Source organism: Misgurnus anguillicaudatus, chromosome 11 (assembly GCF_027580225.2).
Source record: "Misgurnus anguillicaudatus chromosome 11, ASM2758022v2, whole genome shotgun sequence".
NCBI classification, from domain to species: Eukaryota; Metazoa; Chordata; class Actinopteri; order Cypriniformes; family Cobitidae; genus Misgurnus; species Misgurnus anguillicaudatus.
This window is the reverse complement of record NC_073347.2, coordinates 2,710,042-2,729,949: the sequence shown is the minus strand read 5'-3', so window position 1 is coordinate 2,729,949 and position 19,908 is coordinate 2,710,042. Positions and strand designations below refer to the sequence as shown.

General features: G+C 37.7%; 2 long non-coding RNA genes across 2 annotated transcripts in view; one reads left to right on the top strand and one right to left on the bottom strand.

Moving 5' to 3' along the window:
• The first annotated feature begins 2,379 nt into the window (after positions 1-2,379).
• On the top strand, positions 2,380-12,844 carry LOC129415981 (uncharacterized). The gene is made up of 3 exons (XR_008635104.2): positions 2,380-3,694; positions 11,633-11,737; positions 12,020-12,844. It is a non-coding gene; the product is annotated as an uncharacterized lncRNA (long non-coding RNA).
• The window catches only part of LOC141368757 (uncharacterized), a 69,917-nt gene continuing 54,625 nt past the window's right edge, over positions 4,617-19,908 (bottom strand). Inside the window, exon 2 of the long non-coding RNA XR_012371997.1 lies at positions 4,617-4,804. This is a non-coding gene — a long non-coding RNA (uncharacterized lncRNA). The remainder of the gene's footprint in view (positions 4,805-19,908) is intronic.

The following is a 19,908-nucleotide window of genomic DNA, read 5'->3' as shown; positions in this document are numbered from 1 at the left end:
TCATATCTGACTGATTGATGTGTTTGTAGACTTACAAGTGATGCCATTGAATCTGAACAAATCACTTCATCTTCCCAACTAAGTGCCATTTGAATTGCCACCAATTCTGCTATATACACTGAAGTCCCATCTGTTAATCTCCCATATTTTTCTTTTTTAAATTCTGGAACATAAAAAGCTGACAGATCGTTTTTGACGTCTTATTTCTAATGGGGAATCTCCTGTTTCAACTTGCATGGCTGAGATTGGAGTCGTTTTAATTGCTCCTGTGATGCAGGATCTCAAAGCTCGTGCTTGAATTAAATCTAACCTTTTAAGCATGCTATTTGATGCAGATCCATATATAATGCATCCATAATCTAATACAGATCGGAAGAGAGCATAGTATATACTGATCATAGACTGTTTATCAGTCCCCAATTCTTGGCCTACTAAACATCTCATTAGATTTGCTGCATTTCACTTCAATATATTTGACATGAATTTTCCATGTTAATTTGGAGTCAAACCGTAAACCTAAATATTTAAAATGTAATACCCTTTCTAGTGGCTGTTTATATAAATAAAGTTTAATTTCTTCTGCAATCTTCTTTTTTTTGTAAAAAACTGACAACACGTTTTGGATATAGAGAATCTAAATCCCCACTCCACTGACCATTTCTCTACAACCTCAATTGCTTCTTGAATTTTTTGTACTATATATTTAACATTTCTTCCCCTCTTCCACATCGCTCCATCATCTGCATACAATGATGTTTTAATTGATCATTATGTTAAATAATACAGGACTTATGGCACTTCCCTGTGGGGTGCCGGTAAAGTTATTAAATTTTTTTAAACTGTCCATTACATCAATGGAATCCGTGGCTTACACCAAACAAAACATACATCTCTGTTTTTCCACCATAAAAATAATTAGATATTTTTAATTTCTGAAGAAAAAAAACCTCCTACAACTTTTGTTTGATTTGCATGAAATTGGTTAAGCCTATGTAGCATCTAGACCATAGACTATAAAAAAAGATCTATACACAAGCCATGCTGCTGGGTTAAATAACACTCAAGCTGTGTCTGAAACAGCTCCCTATCCACTATATAGTGCACTATATCTGGTGTCGGCCATTTTGTAGTGGTGTCCGAAACCTGATGCTGCATCCGAAAACGCCTACTTCCATACTATATAGTACGCAAAAAAGCAGGCGAGGCAAGTAGTATCTCCGAATACATAGTATTCCAAAAACAGTATGCGAAAAGTACCCGGATTACCTACTACTTCCAGTTAGATTTTGCAGTGTGCATACGATGGACACTTCACTATACCATGATCCCCCCGGAGAGGAGTTATCCAAACGAAGAAGAAGAGGCATGCGGCTGTTTTCGAGGTGGAATGATATGACGTTATGACGACGTATGTAACGTGAGGTAGCAACATGGCGGATGTAGTACGTCCGAATCTTATTCATACTAGGACTATACAGTACTGTTTTAACGGCAAGTAAGTAGCTACTTCATCTTATTCAGTACCTACTGTACAGTATGCGGTTTTGGAAGCAGCCTGAGTGAACAACTTCATTTGTTCACTAATTTTTACCCACAATGCACTCTGATTTTGAGGGTACATTCGATGTACACTCGCTCACTCATATTTCCCATGATGCAACGCAAGAGTGGAATCAGCCAAAGGATACTGACAGTAAACACCAAACATTTACGTTTATACACAACTTTTTAAATTCTTTGTCAGTTATTTTCTACTTTTTTTTAAATAAACGAATTCAAAATAATTGTGATATCTTATATTTAATTATAATACACATTTTTATTAATTAATAAATAAACAACAGTAAATAAATATGACAAGCAGTTATTTTGTTCTTTTTATTATTAACTAATACAATAAACATGACAAATGACGTGACAAACATTTAGAAAGTAAACTTTACCGTTTCACGGTACAATCAATAAAGCCACACACAGGTGTAAACCGGGTGTGCCTCATAAGCCTTGAAAAGTGAAGCCTCTGGCTCTTTGATCGCCCCCTGGTGGCTGGCTGCAGTACAAGTCATATACCCGCCCTCTCCATTCAAACGAATGGGACTCTGCTCTATAAAAAAATATTTACACTTCCAATAAAAGTTTCCGAAAGATGGTTTTGGACCTTTCAAGTAGTTGTTATCACGCTGATATGTGTTCAGGTGTTCATTTTTGTGATAAGTTTCATTTTAGGTAGTAATTTGATGATATAGAAACGAGGCGTGTCGTTATGATTGGCGTGATTGAATTGGTCGCGCGAGCGTTTGGGTGGAAGTTTGATACCGCGGCTCTGGCTCCACGGACGATTCCTTCTGGGCATGCCTTGGCTCCAAACTGACGTTTTACGTAACATGGCGGCGACCGTGGTCGAAAATTTTTGGCTTCAATTCATTACTATGGTGGGAGGCGACGTCCATCTTTTTTTACAGTCAATGGGTAACTCATGGTTGCGTGCGATGTTCAACCATCTGTCGTCAGAGCAAGGCTCTGTGCTTTAGCCAATTCGTACACAATACTGTTGCATGTCTTTTCGTAGAGGTTGGGAATTATCTCAGTGCTGAAATAAGTGCGAGACGGTAGTTTGTAACACGGATCGAGTGTTTTTATTAGATGACAAAAGCCTGCATCTCCGATCCCCGAAAACGGCTGTAAATCTTTGGCAATGAACACCCCCACTGCCTTTGTTAGTTTTATGTGCCTCTCGGAATCAGTTGGGTATTTAATGTTATTCTGGAACGATTCAGCGAGGGACTGTTGTTTTTTGCAGGACTTTACCTGCTCTGCTATCCTGCCTTCAGACAGTGATATTGTTTGGTGATGGGGCCTCAGATGCGAAGTCATGTTGGAAGTGTTTCCGTGCGACTAGGCTATACGTATAAAACAATGCTTGCAGACAGTCATTTTTTTGTTTACTGTTTTTTCTTCCTCTGCATTATACTCAACTGCAAATCCGAAATGTCTCCACACCACGGATTTTAAAGACGCCGGCGCTTCCTCGAACAGTAGCCTGACTTCACCGCCGCTCGCCATGTTAAAGTGTGCAATGATGTTCACGCCCCCTAACTAGAGCATAGTGTGAGTGACTCGCAGGGAGGGGTTCCCTCATCTCAGCTCGTAGACTTACAGGCACACACAAACAGTCAATTCGGAGAGAAATAAAATGCACATAAATCATTTAAACGTAAAAACCGAAAAACCGAAATTCACAAGCGTGTATTGAACCGTGGATGTCGCACCGTACGGTTCAATATTATATTGAGAATTGTGGCATCCCTATTGGCCAGTGGTATTCCAGTACTGATTTTGCTTTCAGTGTTTTTATGAAAGTTGAAATTGAGACTGAGGTGATTTATTTATGTGTCCTTAGATTACAGTATTGTTTACAGTGTTATGCAATTGATAACCTGACATGATTTAGCCTATTTCCATAAGTGGCCCACTACTTACCAGTATACTCATTTTCTGTGAAGTATTGAAGTTGTGTCCTGATTCTGAATGTGAAAATGACATGTATTGTCTTAATGTTTAGATTGACTGCTTACCAGTTGACATTTCAGTGAAAGACTGTTCCTGTGTTGCTGGAAGAGCACCCGACTGAGAGCTCACCCTTCCAACTGATGGAAAATAAATGTCCCATCTGGGGTCGTGGCTGTAAGCAGAGGTAAGAGTTTCACAGGTGACTGGGACTTTAACTTTTTCTCAGCAGGTGACTGGAACTTTTCCCTCTCGCTCCTTAGATTCTTTACGGTAATTTCCTCACGATTCCTCTGAACTCGGAGTGGCTTCTGTTCTGTCAACACAAGTACAGTGCAAGCCTTAGGTGTACACACACAATGAAGACAAAGACTCACCCACGACACTCCACACACTTTAAGTGAACTAAGGACTTAGCCAAATTCGGCCCGGGTTCGTCGTGTGGCTGGTTAGACGGTGTTCTCACCCACGCTTCTCTCCACGGTCGGGCCGCAACTGTTCATTGAATTCACAACACACGTTAGATATTATACCCTTTTCCACTCTGCACAGTACAATGTGCAGCGTTTCTCACGTGCGATGTCGATGCTTCACAGCGTTGGCTCTCTATATAGCAGGGGTCTCCAACCCTTTTTCACTGCAGAGCTACTTTCTAAAAAATAAAAGTGGTCGAGAGCTACTTGTGTCACGTAATACCTATATTGTTAGTGAGTTAATAGACACCTGTCTATTAACTCACTGTGATTTGATCTCTATACCCGCCAGCATTTTTTAAAAAAGTTGCCAGCCAGTGCCAGCATTTTCCCCCCCACAAAATTGTAATACCTTCCAGAAAATGCTTTTCTTTAAACATAAACAGACGATACATCAAATGAAAGAACCTTTTTAGACAACAACAACAACAACCTTTCATGTTGTCTTTATTTATACTTTTTTTATCACCTCTTAGATATGGGTAGGATTCTTCCAAAAATACCCCACTTTAAATTAAAAAAAAAAAATCATTTATTAAAGATCAGATTAAGAAAGATGATCCAAACATACACTGAGTATTTTCTGCTTTTGGATTCATAATAAGGATGTGCATGTATGTCATTTTTTCATTTCGATTAAGCCATAGGTCTGAAAAACGAGCACTGGATTAACTGAGGGCGGGGCAGTGAAAAGGGCGTCATTTTGAAAATTAAAATATTTTTATTAAAAACACTCAAATAAAAACTTAATTTTGACGAAACTATGACAGAAAAATGAACCCTTACTAGATTATTAATGAAATAAATGTTTTTTTTACTGAAACCTAGTATCACCCATCTTTTCCTAGGGTTATAAAAAACAGACTGATGCGCTTTACATGATATTAATCCTTAATACAACATACATGTATTATACAATGTGCATCTGCAGAAAATTCAAGACTTAAACTAAGTTATGTACTGGACAGAAAGTTTAACTCCTGTTGTGGATGCGCATCATCAGCATGCTTTTAAACACGTCCAGTCTTCATAATATTAAGCAGCTTTAAGTCTTTTGCTATCATTTTAGCGATTAGCGATAGCTGTGTCATGTCGTCCTCTCACCTGTTCTCAGTCAAGATGTAATGCTCATATGGCTCTCTTGGTATCTCTTGACATTTGATGTTTAAATATGAGATGATAACCCATTGAACTTGTGATGACGACTGTATTTTCATTTGATCAAAAGTGAATCCGAAAATCACGGCATCCTTTTTAACTACAGTGCCTCGACTCGAGGTGTGTCAGGCTTAACAGCGTTGCGCGGATCGGCTGGTTGCCGCGCGCGGGCTTCAAAGCGTTGCACGAATCGACCGGTTGCAGCGGCTCGGGTGCACGAACTAATCTATTTGTTTTTGAATCATACATGTTAAATTACTGATGTCATATGATACGCCGGTCTACACCGCTCAACGCGACATCAAACACGAACCCAGTCTTTACTACCACAGGTGCTTGAAACACTAACCAGACATCCAAATGCGTCATAAGAACCACAGAAAATAAATAAATAAACCCACGAGCGAGCTACCTGCAATTAAGAGACGAGCTACCAGTAGCTCGCGAGCGACGTGTTGGAGACCCCTGCTATATAGACTCCCAGTATTACTCCCCGGCTCACCACGCTTCTCTCCACAGTGGGGCCGCAACTCTGAGTGCTAGACTCACAACACACAACACGGCAGAGAAAAAGCACTTTTTCCATGGCACTCCTTTAATTTCCAGCCACAACTCCTTCCTCTTCGCCTCTTTCGGCTACTGCACTCCTCCACTCGCTCTAAGCGATCCCTTGATCAACGACGCCTTTAGGCTCTTCAAAGGAAGTGTGAGTTGTTGTCCGCCCTTGGCGGAAAGGCGCTCGCCCCGAAATCAACCGCCCTAAGCGGAACTGCATCTGCCCAAAGTCAACCGCTCTCTTGTGTTTCTCCAGCTCTATTTATATGTCTCATCTTCACACCTCTTCCAATAACGAGTTGTCACATAAATCTTCCACACCTGTTGCTCGTAGAGCCATGATTTGGGTTGTCAAAGAGACCAGAAAGTACTGTTGTTCGAAAAATGAGGTCTGGGCGGAAACCATCTTCGGGCGGAACCAATCTTCGCCGCTTTTGGTTCCGCCCTATAATAGTCACCCTGTGACATCTGCACTACATTTTTCCTCTTTAAAGGGGTCATATGATGAAAATGTTGGCATTGCCACTTTGTAGGTTTGTCCAAAAATGTGTCGTTTTGGGTGTGTTTTTTAAAATGCAAATGAGCGGATGAAGTGCAAACACTGATCACAATGATGGTGGTTTGTTGTAATTCAAACTCTATTGTGCTGTCAAGTCCTTCTTTTCTCTCTCTTTCTCTCTGCACTAAACGGCAGTGCAGTGGTTGGAGAGTTCAGATTAAGGAGGCGGTATTATTCTAATAAGATATCCTTATGACATCATAATGAAAGCCAAATTTCAATGACCTATTTTTGCCCACACCCACAAAGTGGCAATGCTAACATTTTCATCATATGACCCCTTTAATAAATAGATTACTTTAATGTGCTCCTATGTGTGGCTTCCTCTTAATGCTATCAGGTCAAGTGTATAAAGCAATGCTAAACTTTCCTTAGTTGTAACGTGTAACTGTCCATCTCATAAGTTTTGGAGAATGAAGTTTAAAGGGTTCATATAATCTTTTTAATAATGTAAATGATGTAAACAAAATATTGTTTCATTAATCAATTCTGGTAAGTAAATATCTAACAAAATTACAGAACATTATTTATAAAGTACCGTATTTTCCGGACTATAAGTCACACTTTTTTTCATAGTTTGGTTGGTCCTGCAACTTATAGTCAGGTGCGACTTATATGTCAATATTAATTCATACTGACTAACATGAACCAAAGGAAAACATTACTGTCTACAGCCATGAGAGGGCGCTATATGTTGCTCCTGTAGCCTACCCTGAAAAAAACTTAAAGACAACGGAGAAAGACTTAACAAACCAAATGTCCCCCAAAAGAATAATAATTTTCTAAATAAATGCGACTTATAGTCCAGTGCAACTTACATGCCCGGAAAATACGGTATTTACAAGACACTATAATAGAAACATTCATTATAAAGTGTTTACATGAAAACATTTTAGAAATACATTTATTAGAAGGTTTTTTTAAGTGTAAAAGAGTCAAGTCCGGTGTAGGAGAACTGGTTAAGCTTCTTTTATTAATCTCCTCAACCCCTTAGTAGTCACTACGAAAGATGCCTGCTACACACACATACTTGACTTACCGGAGTATCAGGACTGAAAACATATCTCCGCGTTATTATAACGTGACGACTGGGAACACAACAATCTAATGCTGACTTCTTTACCCGTCGGAAGGCTAGTCGCCTTTCTCTTAACCATGGGTCACCAAACTAAGGCCCGCGGGCCGACTCAGGCCTGCCACCCCCCTTTGACCGGCCCCCCAGCCCCTCTGCCCCCCACTAATTGAACGGCCCTATGAGGCAATTTTATTTTTGTTATTGTTTTTTTGGAAAGGTTTAACACGTCACATCTCGTATTTTGTTGATTTTTTTTAAGTAAAAAATAATATTTCTATATTTGCCAAATTTTCATCACCCGACATGCTCAAGTTTTCAAAGAACGGTGGACCAACGGTTATTTTTTTGTTCATTGTAGGACCGTGCAGTTTGTATCATATGTAAAGAAAGTGTGGCAGTTTTCAAAGAATATAATCTGTGTCGTCATCACGAAACCCGCCACAAAGTGTATGCTAGCTAGCGAGGGCAAGCAAGAGAAGACAGGATTCAGAGGATGAAAGTCAGACTGGCAGCACAACAGAATGTTTTTCTTCTCCAAACTCAGGTAAACCAGGCTGCTGTCTGAGATAGCTATAAGGTATAGCTCACCTACTAGCTACCCATGAAAAGCCATTTACTAATGGGGACTTTGGCTGTGCCAGGCTAGTAATATAGCTAAAATATAGCTGACCCGGCCCCCATCACAGTCAGGAACGATAATGTGGCCCCCAGAGAAAAAAGTTTGGTGATACCTGCTCTAAACATATCTCTTTGTCGCTGTTTGTTGAACTCGGTCGCTCTCTGTCTACCGCTCTAGCTGTCAGATCACCAAATCGGAAGTTTTCACCGGAAATACTGGGCCTCACAGTCAAGTTGGAAACGTCAGCGGTCGCCATATTGTGCACAGAGCCAATTAGAGAACATATCATTTACATAAAAGTTTTGGCTTTTAGATCCACTAAGTGGCGCTTTTACACAACATATAACACACTTACTTTGTGTAAATCATAAAAAGTTCAAAGTAAAGAATGATGACCATTATTTGTAAGTTTTTATTAATAATATGAATACTCTATCAGTGAAATAACTCCCACTGTATTTAGAAACTGTTTTTATTATAAAACAGTGATCAAATATTGAAGCAAAATCATAATAAATTACAGTTTATAAACAAGAATTATATTAAAGTTAACATAGCTTACCCCCAAAAAATTACAGGGTTAGTTAATTTTAGGACATTTTCTTCACTTCTAAAACACAACACAATTCAATGCCTAATTTAAAATACAAGTAAAAACGAAACGTAAAATGTATTTACAGTGAACAGTACATTAGCTCATTAATTTCTATAATCTTTTGAGGATAAAAATACTCCACCGAAGCTTCAGACACCAGGCGTAGTTCTAAAAATGACCGCTTGAGGGCGCTTTAGAGGCGCTTATGTGCGTTGGTTGCTATTATTCAAACCTCCGCGGAAGTACTGTTTTATAAGTACCAGATTTTGCAGATAATTTGTTTAATCAATGCGTAATTATATTTTGGTAGCACGGACTGTTATATGTTGTAATCGACAAGATATATTAACTTTTATATTTTTTCAGTAGTAGGATGTTCCGATTGGTCGATGTACTATTTGTCCCGCCTCTCCTCCATTGTGATTGGACAAAAGCGATTTACAGCGCGCCACTTAACATACACATTATTAGCAGAATAACAATTGTTTTACAAAGCATCTTTAAAAACGTTTAAAAATGTATAATATAAAATGAATATGTATATTTGTTGTGGAATATCATTTATTTTATAAAAAATATTTTTAGCCAATGGGGGCCTGCTCCACCACAAGCTCCGCCTATGCCTGCATTGAGCTGCAACTTAAGTATTCGAAAGTCGTCATTTTCTATCTCTATGATAAATGTTGCTGGTTTTACTTTTAAAAAAATGCATCTTGCGAATACAAGAAAAAGTTAATCTGTGAAATTAATTAATTGCACTTTAGTGATGACTATAATGACACAGTCTCGATCTTTGCACGTCTCTCTGTATTGTGCATTTAAATCATGAATATTTAATAAAAGGCGGTCTTTACTCTGATTTTATACCATTCAGTGTGGTTTTGCATTTACAGTATACAGTATAAAAGACACTTTAATCTGTTAATCATTTGTGATGCTGGCAAAATGAGTTGGAATAAGCAAATTTAAATTTTTGTTATTTAGATTTTGAAATTCTTTTTTTTTTAATCACAGGGTTAGTTAATTTTAGGACACTTTCTTCACTTCTAAAACACAACAAAATTCAATGCCTAATTAAGTTAAAACGAAACGAAATATATATATATTTCGTTTATATATATATATATATATATATATATATATATATACAGTGAACAGTACATTAGCCCATTCATTTCTATAATATTTTGAGGATAAATAAACTCCACCGAAGCTTCAGACGCCAGGCGCTGTTCTAAAAATGACCGCGTGAGGGCGCTTTGGAGGCGCTTTTGTGCGTTGGTTGCTATTATTCAAACCTCCGCGGAAGTACTGTTTTATAAGTATCAGATTTTGCAGATAATTTGTTTAATCAATGCGTACCCATTTTGTGGTAGCAGCACCGACTGTTATATGTTGTTATCAACAAGATATATTAACCTTTATGTTTTTCAGTAGTAGAGGAAGGATGTTCCGATTGGTCGATTTACTGTTTGTCCCGCCTTTCCTCCATTGTGATTGGACAAAATCGATTTACGGAGCGCCACTTTTGATAAATACACATTATTAGTAGAATAACATATGTTTTACAAAGCATCTTAAAAAACGTTTTAAAATGTATAATATAAAATTAATACGTATATTTGTTGTGGAATATCATTTATTTTATAAAAAAATAATTTTAGCCAATGGGGGGCCTGCTCCACTGCAATGGCTGTATTGAGCTGAAAGTATTAGAAAGTCGTCATTTTCTATCTCTATGATAAATGTTGCTGATTTTACTTAAAATATGCATCTAGCGAATACAAGAAAATAATTAATTCAAACCGCCAGGTGCTGTTCGAAAAATGACCGCTTGAGGGCGCTTTGGGGGCGCTTATGTGCGTTGGTTGCTTTTATTCAAACATCCCCGGAAGTACTGTTTTATAAGTATCAGATTTTGCAGATAATTTGTTTAATCAAAGCGTACTCATATTGTTGTAGCACGGGCTGTTATATATTGTAATCGACAAGATATATTAACTTTTATGTTTTTAAGTAGTAGCGAAAGGATGTTCCAATTGGTCGATGTACTGTTTGTCCCGCCTCTCCTCCATTGTGATTGGACGGCTGGATAAAAGCGACTTTACCGAGTGCCACGTTTTAATAAACACGTATTATTAACAAAATAGCAATTGTTTTACAAAGCATCTTAAAAAGTAACGTTTTGAAATGTATAAGAACCTAAATTAATATGCATATTTGTTGTGGAATATCATTTATTTGATAAAAATCCTTTTAGCCAATAAAGGGCCTGCTCCACTGCAAGCTCCGCCTATGCCCGCATTGAGCTGCAAGTATTAGAAAGTCGTCATTTTTTTACCTCTATGATAAATGTTGCTGATTTTTACTTAAAAAGATGAATCTAGCGAATACAAGAAAAAGTTAATATTTAAAAAATAATTTATTACATTTGAGTGATGACTATAATGATGGTCTCGATCTTGTATTGAGGATCTTTGCACATCTCTCTGTATTGTACATTTAAATCTTATTAAATAAAATACAGTGTTTTATATCAGGGTCAAGTTTGGTTTTGCATTTACGGTATACAGTATAAAAGACCCTGTTATCTGTTAATCATGTGTAACCCGTGCTGGCAAAATGAGTCAAAATGAACAATTATTTTTATATAAAAAAAAAGATCCAAGAATAAAAATGTTCTGCTTGTATGTTTATCTTCCAGTAGCAGGTGATTTGTAGGGATATTTAAGGTATATATGACGCAATGCAATACATAATATGAATAGTCTGTAATAGATAACTGTATACTGTAGGCTATATTGTTCGATAAGAGGGGAAACTCCAGCTAAAATAAAAAACAATAATAGATACAGATGCTCATTTACTGAAATAATGTCATCTGTACATTTTAAGCATTAGGGTTTTTGTTTAGTTTTTCCTAAAAACGGCGGGTTTTTAAATAAATTTAACAACAACAAATTTTACCTGCCTTAAAATGTTTAACACATGTGGTTTTGCATAATTTCTAATTAACATAAGTGCTGTTATATCATCATATAGATATTTAAATATCACTAAAATCATGAAGTCATTTGTTTTCTATCTTCAGGTCATAATGGAGTCAATCTGTCTGATAGGGCTAAACTTTTCCTGCTGGTTTTGTCCATCTCGGTTTCATTTCTTCTTGGAAGTCTGAGCGCTCTTATGATGAATTGTAAGTACTGTTACTCTTGAACAACATCCTGAATTACATCATAACAAACAGACGTGTGTAGTCTGTGTACATACATCAAAAGGGGTTTGAGCACCTCGAGAGGAAGTGTATTTTATTTTACATGTACTATTAACACTGATATGCATGTAAATGATGTAGAAGTGATGTGTTTAATAAAAATAGAGAGAATGAACTTTCATTTGATATTTTCTCCAAGTTATTTTGCACATTTCTGTGTGTGGGTTTTAAGATTCAAATCTTTTAATTTCCTCTTATTTTTAGTGTCTTCATCAGATCCTGACAGAGAACTGATGGAAAACTACAGCAGAATTCAAGAGCGTCTCTCTCCTTATCATGGTAGGATTTTACTTTTAGACGACTACAATGTTCCTACATGATGCGTACAGTATCAGTTTGTGATCATAACTGTATTTAATATCTTAAAACACTTAAAATTAAAAATTTTCAACTCCTGTCCCTGGTTGGGCTCTAAACACAATACAATTTACATACTAAACTACTTCAATTTTAAACAAATAACATGATAGTGACAGTTCATGTCTCTAAACATACACAATAAAATTTACCCATAAAATTTACCCGTAAGGTTTACATACACACGTATACACTGTCAGAAAAAAGGGTACGGTTGGGGTCCATTTGTGCCACTTAAGGTACAAATGGCGAAGTTGTACCCTCAGTGGGTCATAGTTGCACCTTAGGGTACTAAAATGTACAATTTAGGAATAAAAAAGGTACAAAAAGGTTTCCAACAGTCAGAGGGTCCATGTTTGGACCATTTAATCTCCAAACAAAGGTAGGGGAGACCGGGGTTGGTTGTCACAATTTTTACTCATGCATGAATTGCTCATCTTCAAAAAGTCTTTCAGCAGTAATTCCTACATGAAATGAAACTTTGGAGTCTTGGCTTTAAATGTGTATACTTTTAGATGATAATGTTTCAGAGGAAGCTAAAAGACTAAGAGATCAGAATAAGAATCAGCACCCAGATGTGATGACAAAAAGGAATGCCTCTGGAGATACTTTAGATGTAGATTTTTCTTTATATGAATTAAAACAGGCTCTAGGGGGAGTTAAACATACATCTCCTGGTAAAGACTATGTGTGTTATATAATGATCGAGCATCTGACCGATAGATCCTTGAAAGTTATATTACGTCTGTTCAATAGGATTTGGAATGAGGGAAAGCTTCCATCCTCATGGAAACATGGAATAATAATTCCAATAGGCAAACCGGGTAAAGATAAATCAAACCCGACTGGATATAGACCAATTGCTTTGACTTCCAATATGTGTAAACTGATGGAAAAAATGATTATTTACAGGCTAAACTATGTTTTGGAAAATAATGGGCTTATGTCACCATATCAAAGTGGATTTCGGGCAGGGCGGAATACAATGGACGCTGTGTTAAGCCTGGAAGCTGATATAAGGAAAGCTCAAGTAAATAAAGAAGTTCTGGTTGGGGTTCTGTTTGACATTGAGAAGGCATATGATATGCTTTGGAAGGAGGGGCTACTAATAAAACTTAAATGCATGGGAATTGGAGGGAAGATGTATAACTGGATTATGGACTTTCTCTTTGAAAGAACAATTCAAGTCAGGGTAGGAGTAGAGTATTCTAAGACGTATAAGATTGATAATGGGACACCTCAAGGAAGTGTATGTAGTCCAGTGTTATTTAATATAATGATAAGTGATGTTTTTAATCATATTAAAGGTGATATAGGACGGGCATTATTTGGAGATGATGGGGCAATTTGGAAAAGAGGACGTAACATTAATTGTGTGTCAAAAAAGTTACAAGAGTCAGTGGAAGCTGTTGAAGCATGGGCAAATAATTGGGGTTTCAGGTTGTCAGTACCTAAAACACAAGTTATTTGCTTTACAAAATAGAAACAAATACCAGTTGTTAAATTGAAATTATATAAACAAGACCTGGAGCAAGTTTCAGTTATTAAATACCTTGGAGTATGGATGGATCAAAGACTGACTTTTGCAACTCATGCAAAAAAGTTAATAGAGAAATGTAAAATAGGAGTTTACGATGTTTATCAGGAGTTGAATGGGGAGCTTGCAGAATATCATTGAAACGAATATACTGTACATTAATTAGGTCAAGTCTGGATTATGTAAGTATTATCTATGGATTTACATCTGAAACACTACTTAAAAAGATTGAAACAATACAGAGTCAAGCTCTAAGAATTTGTTGTGGTGCCTTCAAATCATCTCCCATTGCAGCCTTGCAGGTAGAACTTGGAGAAGCTCCTCTTTCCTTGAGAAGGTATAAGCTCAGAATGAATTACTGGATTAATATAAAAGGGCATAAAGAAAATCATCCAGTAAAAGTAGTAATGAAAGAATGCTGGGAACATGGGAATAAGAATGTTAAAAGCTTTGGATAGACTGCTAATGGGGAAGCAATGGAAGGTGGTATTGATGGATATGAAGTTAGCCCAACAGTGACTTTATCCAATATTCCACCATGGATATATTTCCAATGCCAAGAGTTGATTTTCAAATTCATAAGCAAATTAACAAGGACAAAGATACTCCCAAGAACAGGATTGCACAGCAGTATTTAGATCAAAGCTATACATCGTGGTTGCATATATATACACGGATGGTTCTAAAGATCCTGCCACTGGAAGAACTGCCTCTGCAGTGCATATCCCTACATTTCAATGTAATAACTGATCATGTATCTGTGTATACAGCAGAACTAATTGCCATTCTGGTAGCACTTCATTGGGTGGAGGATGTAAAACCAAGGTTAGCAATCATTTGTTCTGATTCATATGCAGCACTTTCAAGCCTTGCAAGTGGTCTAAAATCAACTAGGCAATATATTATTTATGATATTCTTGCAAGCTTACTGAGAAATAGTAGTTCAAGTCTTATTATGATTCTGTGGGTCCCTGCTCACGTAAGAGTGGAGGCTAATGAAGTGGCTGACAAACTAGCTAAGCAAGCTCTAAATCATGAGGAAGTTGACATACAAGTGGCTCTTAGTAAAAAAGAGGTCCAGGCTCAAGTGAAAGAAGATACTCGTAATAAATGGCAGGAAGCATGGAATACTGATATCAAGGGCAGACATCTTTATAGTATTCAACAACTTGTAGGAAATGGAAGAGGTGTATTTAAAGCAACACTAAAGAACTCTGGCTCTTTGCTCCCCCTACAGGTTAGAAGCGTAATTGTTCATTACCACTGTCGTAAATACTGCAGCATAGCTGGATCTGATTGGATTGTTGGTCTGCCGTAAAGCAAGTTTTTGTAGTTTTCACTCGAACTACAGGACCGCTACCCGACGGTTGGAAACTTCTTTAGTGCGGTTTTGGCCGATAGAGGGCTGCAAAGCGAATGTGAAAGTGCCATTCACCCTGTTTTGTGTTGATGAACCACTGAAACTTTTTTGGAAACGTTATTTTAAGGTAAAAAAACTCTTTGGTGTTGCTTTAAAAACAGAAAAGAAGATATTATTATTTCACGTCTTCGAATAGGACATTCTGGACTAAATAATTCCATTTTTAAAATAGGAAAGCACGCAACTGGTAAATGCAGACATTGTGATCAAACAGAGACAATAGAGCATATATAATTTATTTGTCAAAAGTATGAAAATGAAAGAATATTAATGTTTCAGGAAATGGAAAAATTGGACATAATAACTTGTAATTTACAAAGCTTTTTGGAATGTAGTTCAGAGCAATGGAAGAGATATAGAGTCATTATTAAATTTATTAAAGAAATAGGGTTATATGGGATAATTTAATGTTTTTTTTTTTTTTTGCTTAAGCATTTCCTTGTATATCGGTGCTCCACACTCCAGTTTAGTAGGTGGCGGTAGTGCACCATAAGCTGGTTTGCCAACCGCCATAAAATTGCAGCAGAAGAAGAAGAAGAAGACCGTGGTCTGACATTTTTGGCTTCAATTCATTACAATGGTTGGAGGCGACGTCGCGTCGTCCATCTTTTTTTACAGTCTATGGTGTCATAACACAGGGTTTACAAGGAAACTCTGCGACAGCTCTCAGACGTCTCCACCACAGTAGGTGGCGTTATGCACCTATGAAGTTGGTTCGCAATCTGCCATAAAATCAAAGAAGAAGAAGAAGTAGTTGTTCAGTGCATAAGCTGTGTCCCAATTCAGGGGCTGCGACCTTCTAAGCATGCGACCTTAAATATGAGCACTCTGTCTTTCAAGGTGGCAGCCTCAGAAATCCGCGAAGAGAACTGAAATGAGACGGTCTAACCCTCAATTTCCACCGACTGCGGAGCGGCTGCGGATCCGCTGCGGAACGGCGGCGGAGTCAATCGGTTTCCATTAAAGTCAATGTGTGTATTTCCACTGACTGAGTTCCGAATCCGTCACAGCTCCGGCCATCCGCAGCCCTCCGGCACAAATACGCAGAGCTTCTATTTTTGACGGATGCCGGACAGCTCCGCAGGGCGGAGCCATGACTTTATCGCGAGATCATACCTGAATTCGCGAGAACTCGTGTTTTTTTTTTTTAATTAAATCTTTGCAATACAAACATTACAAACACACACAAATAAAGTCATTAATACAGAAACAACAAACAATAAACAAGAACAGAGCCAGGGGGAGTTTCAAATAAATAAATTAAAGATATAGCATAAATAAAGGTTTTAGCAGCCTTCTTATTTTTATAATTTTGGATGGATTTGATGTACTGCTCTGTCTACGCGAGATCTCGTGTTGTGATCTGGGCTGGTTTGTAAAAACAGCATAATTCAACGGCATAATGGGCAGAGACAGAACTCGGTATCGTGCGATCATCACGTGAATTTGCGAGACCTCATGGGTCCTCGTCACTTCAGCACGCAGCCGATCTGCAACAAATACGGATCTGGTGGGTATTGACGGACGGCGGAGTGCGGAGCCGCAACGCGAATGGAGCTGATCTGCAGCCGCTCCACAGTCGGTGGAAATCCGGGGTAACCATAATTGGCGTCACCTGCTGCGCCTGTCAGCAGGACATATACGGAAACGTTTCTGACTTATTAAAATAAATATGAAATCAGAAAAATATTAATTTAGTTTAGAAAATATGACACGTTGATGTAGATTAAACTATTCAACAGTATATTAAATTAATCAACCTTAGAAATATATGCATCATAAAAATAATAAAATTAACACAAAACATAACTTATAATACTAAAACAGTGACAAACTTTTTTTGATAAATACACACTTTTATTTAATGAAGGTTTTAATTGTTTATTTTAGAATATCCAGCCGCCGTTGCAGGCGCGCAATGAATCTTGGGATATCCTCGGCTGTTAAGGATCCATTCGTTCTATCCTTAACAGCGCGGAGAAATGAGGACGCATTTTGAGGCTTCATTCTAAGCATCCTTCGAATTGGGATGACCTTACCAGCCTGAAGTCGCGCTGCTGTGACGCAATCGGTCTTAAAATACGTCCTTAGAAGGTTGCAGCCTCTGAATTGGGACACAGCTATAGACATTGGCTGTTTCTCAATATGCGTTCTTCAGCGATCTTGCGTCCTTGTGTCCTCGCTCTACGTCATCATCAACAGTCGAAGTTCAATTCCAATTCTCAAGAACACAGGTACAGAGGACGCATGATAATACCCGGAAGTGTTCTTGATATCGAGGATGCATCGAGTGCAGACTTGCGTGCCGAAATCTGGGGAGGTCACGTGACCAGCAGGAAGATTGCACACATCTTAATTCTCACAAGTGGGCTTTGTGTTCTCGCGACCTTCTGAGTTCGTTCTTCCGAGGTCGCCTTGCAAGACCAGTCTCCACGAGAACACAAGTCCGTTCTTTGCGTTCTTGGAATTCATTTGGCGGAACAAAGTATATAAAGTGGGAGGAGTTGGATCTAGATCCAACCCCGCCCCCTGGATGTTGTGTTCCGCAGTGAGAACCATCTCGCTCCAATAGGCAGCTCAGTCTACGAGGTGTCTACGTATATAATGTCTATGGTCCAGTGTGGGTTTGTCTGTGTTACTCGGTTGGTCAGGTCTAAGTGTCTACAGTAAGTCTTGCAGTATATTTATCTTATGTTCCAGTTCGTGTTTTGTTTAAGTAATAGTGTTCAGTGTAATTTTGTTTGATTTGTGTTTGCCCTGTTCTGTTTGCCCCCTCGTGGGTTTTTGTTTTCCATTTTTTACCCTTGTTTGTTTAATAAAGTCCTGTGTTTCATCACGTCCGCATTTGGGTTCTTCCTCGTTTCAAATTTCTGACATATAGTACGCAAAGAGTACGAGAAGTAGTGCTGTTCACCTACTGTATGGAAGTATGCGGTTTGGTATGCAGGGCCAGTTTTAGCTTAACACATCCACAATAAAATGGCATGGCGGTAACGCCCATAATGCAACACTGCGTGACATACCTTCACATTCTGAGTCTGTGACCCCCATATAAGGGCATAGCCGCCCTCCAGCTCAAAACCTATGGCTAAAACATGCACATAAAGATGTTTTGATGGATAAACAAGAAGACAATAAACGCGGTAGGGATTATATATGGTGCATCTGTGTGTTTGATTTTGCAATCCGAAGCCACGTCAGCTCACATATTGTTATTTAAAACACTCGACTTCTGTTATAAAGTCAGTTTGTAGCAAAAAAATATATATATTTTAATCCCACCAGTTCTCTTGTTTTGATGGTGTGCTAAGCTAATACCTGCTAAGCTAATGTTCACCTGCTAACATTTAGATATGTAAAATAGGTTTTAGGCAGGGACGTGCACAGGAATTTTTAGGGACAGTTGCTCTGTCCTAAAAAAGGGCACCCCCCTGAAAAAAAACTTACGGCCTATATGAAGGACTGAGAATAACAGGGTCTTTATTAAAAATCAGCAAACATGTTTGCCTAATGCCTACCAAAAAAATAGTAGCCTAGGCTGCTTGTCTGCAAGCTATGATAGCTAGCTGCTATCTGTCTGATTATTTAGGCTAACATGGCAAAGTCAGCCTGGATTTATGAAGATTTTAACAGAGGTGGAATGAGTAGCCAATAACTTTACTTAAGTAAAAGTACAAGTGAGTAAAGAAATAATTACTCAAGTAGAAGTAAAAAGTATGCAATGAAAATAATACTCAAGTAGCGAGTTACTAGTTACTCATGAAAAATAAATCTATACATGCACACCCACAATACAGTGCCCTCCATAAGTATCAGAACAGTAAAGACAACATTTTTCTTTTTGCTGTGGAGACCAGATATTGGTAAGATAAATATCAGTGTGTCAGAAGTTTAGAATGTCACATTTTATTAATCTTTGTTTATGTTGCAACACATACATGGTTTAACAACAAAGAACAACAGCATTAAATGCTGATTTATGTGTGTTGTACCCAAATGCACATAAATGAATCAAACTGATTCTACACATTTAATGCTTTTCATGTTTAAAAAATCAGGACACAGCTCAGTGCCCATTAAAAAAAATAATGTGACAGATTCTGTACTTTTGTATAATGTTCATCTTTTAATGTTTAGACATTTCTTGACTCCACAGCAAACAGAAGAATACTTATGAAGGGCACTTATACAGTATGTGTAAAACTGCAACATACACAAACGGTACAGAAAAAAGAATACAAACACAGAATAGACAAGCATTACAAATTAACTCTAGTCTCAATGTTGATGTAGCGTATAGCTGAAATATCAGACAAGTAAACTGACAAAGAGTTTTGCATTCATTATGTATAAAGTTAGAATCTCCTAAGATGGTCTGAGGACATTGACAGTTTACACTTACACAAACTGATTTTAGACAAAACTCATGTTTTCTTATGTTGACATGTCGCGTTTGTCTTGTGAGAATCACTTACATCATACAGTACAGTATACAGCGAATCAGACGTCAATCATCGATGGATTTTCTTCAGTCTGTGCTACAATGCTTCTGGAGGCTGCGTGCGTTTAACTGTGTTTGACGACGAACAGGTCGCGTGTATGTAATCCCAGGTCAAAAAGACGTAGTATTTAATGTATTAAAAATATACTTAAAATACAAATAGTATGTTTATAATACATTTGTATTTCCAACATACTTATTTGAAGTGTATTAAAATAGGTTAAATTGCATTTAAACATATTTTTTAAAAGTATACTAGAAGTACACTGGTAATAAAT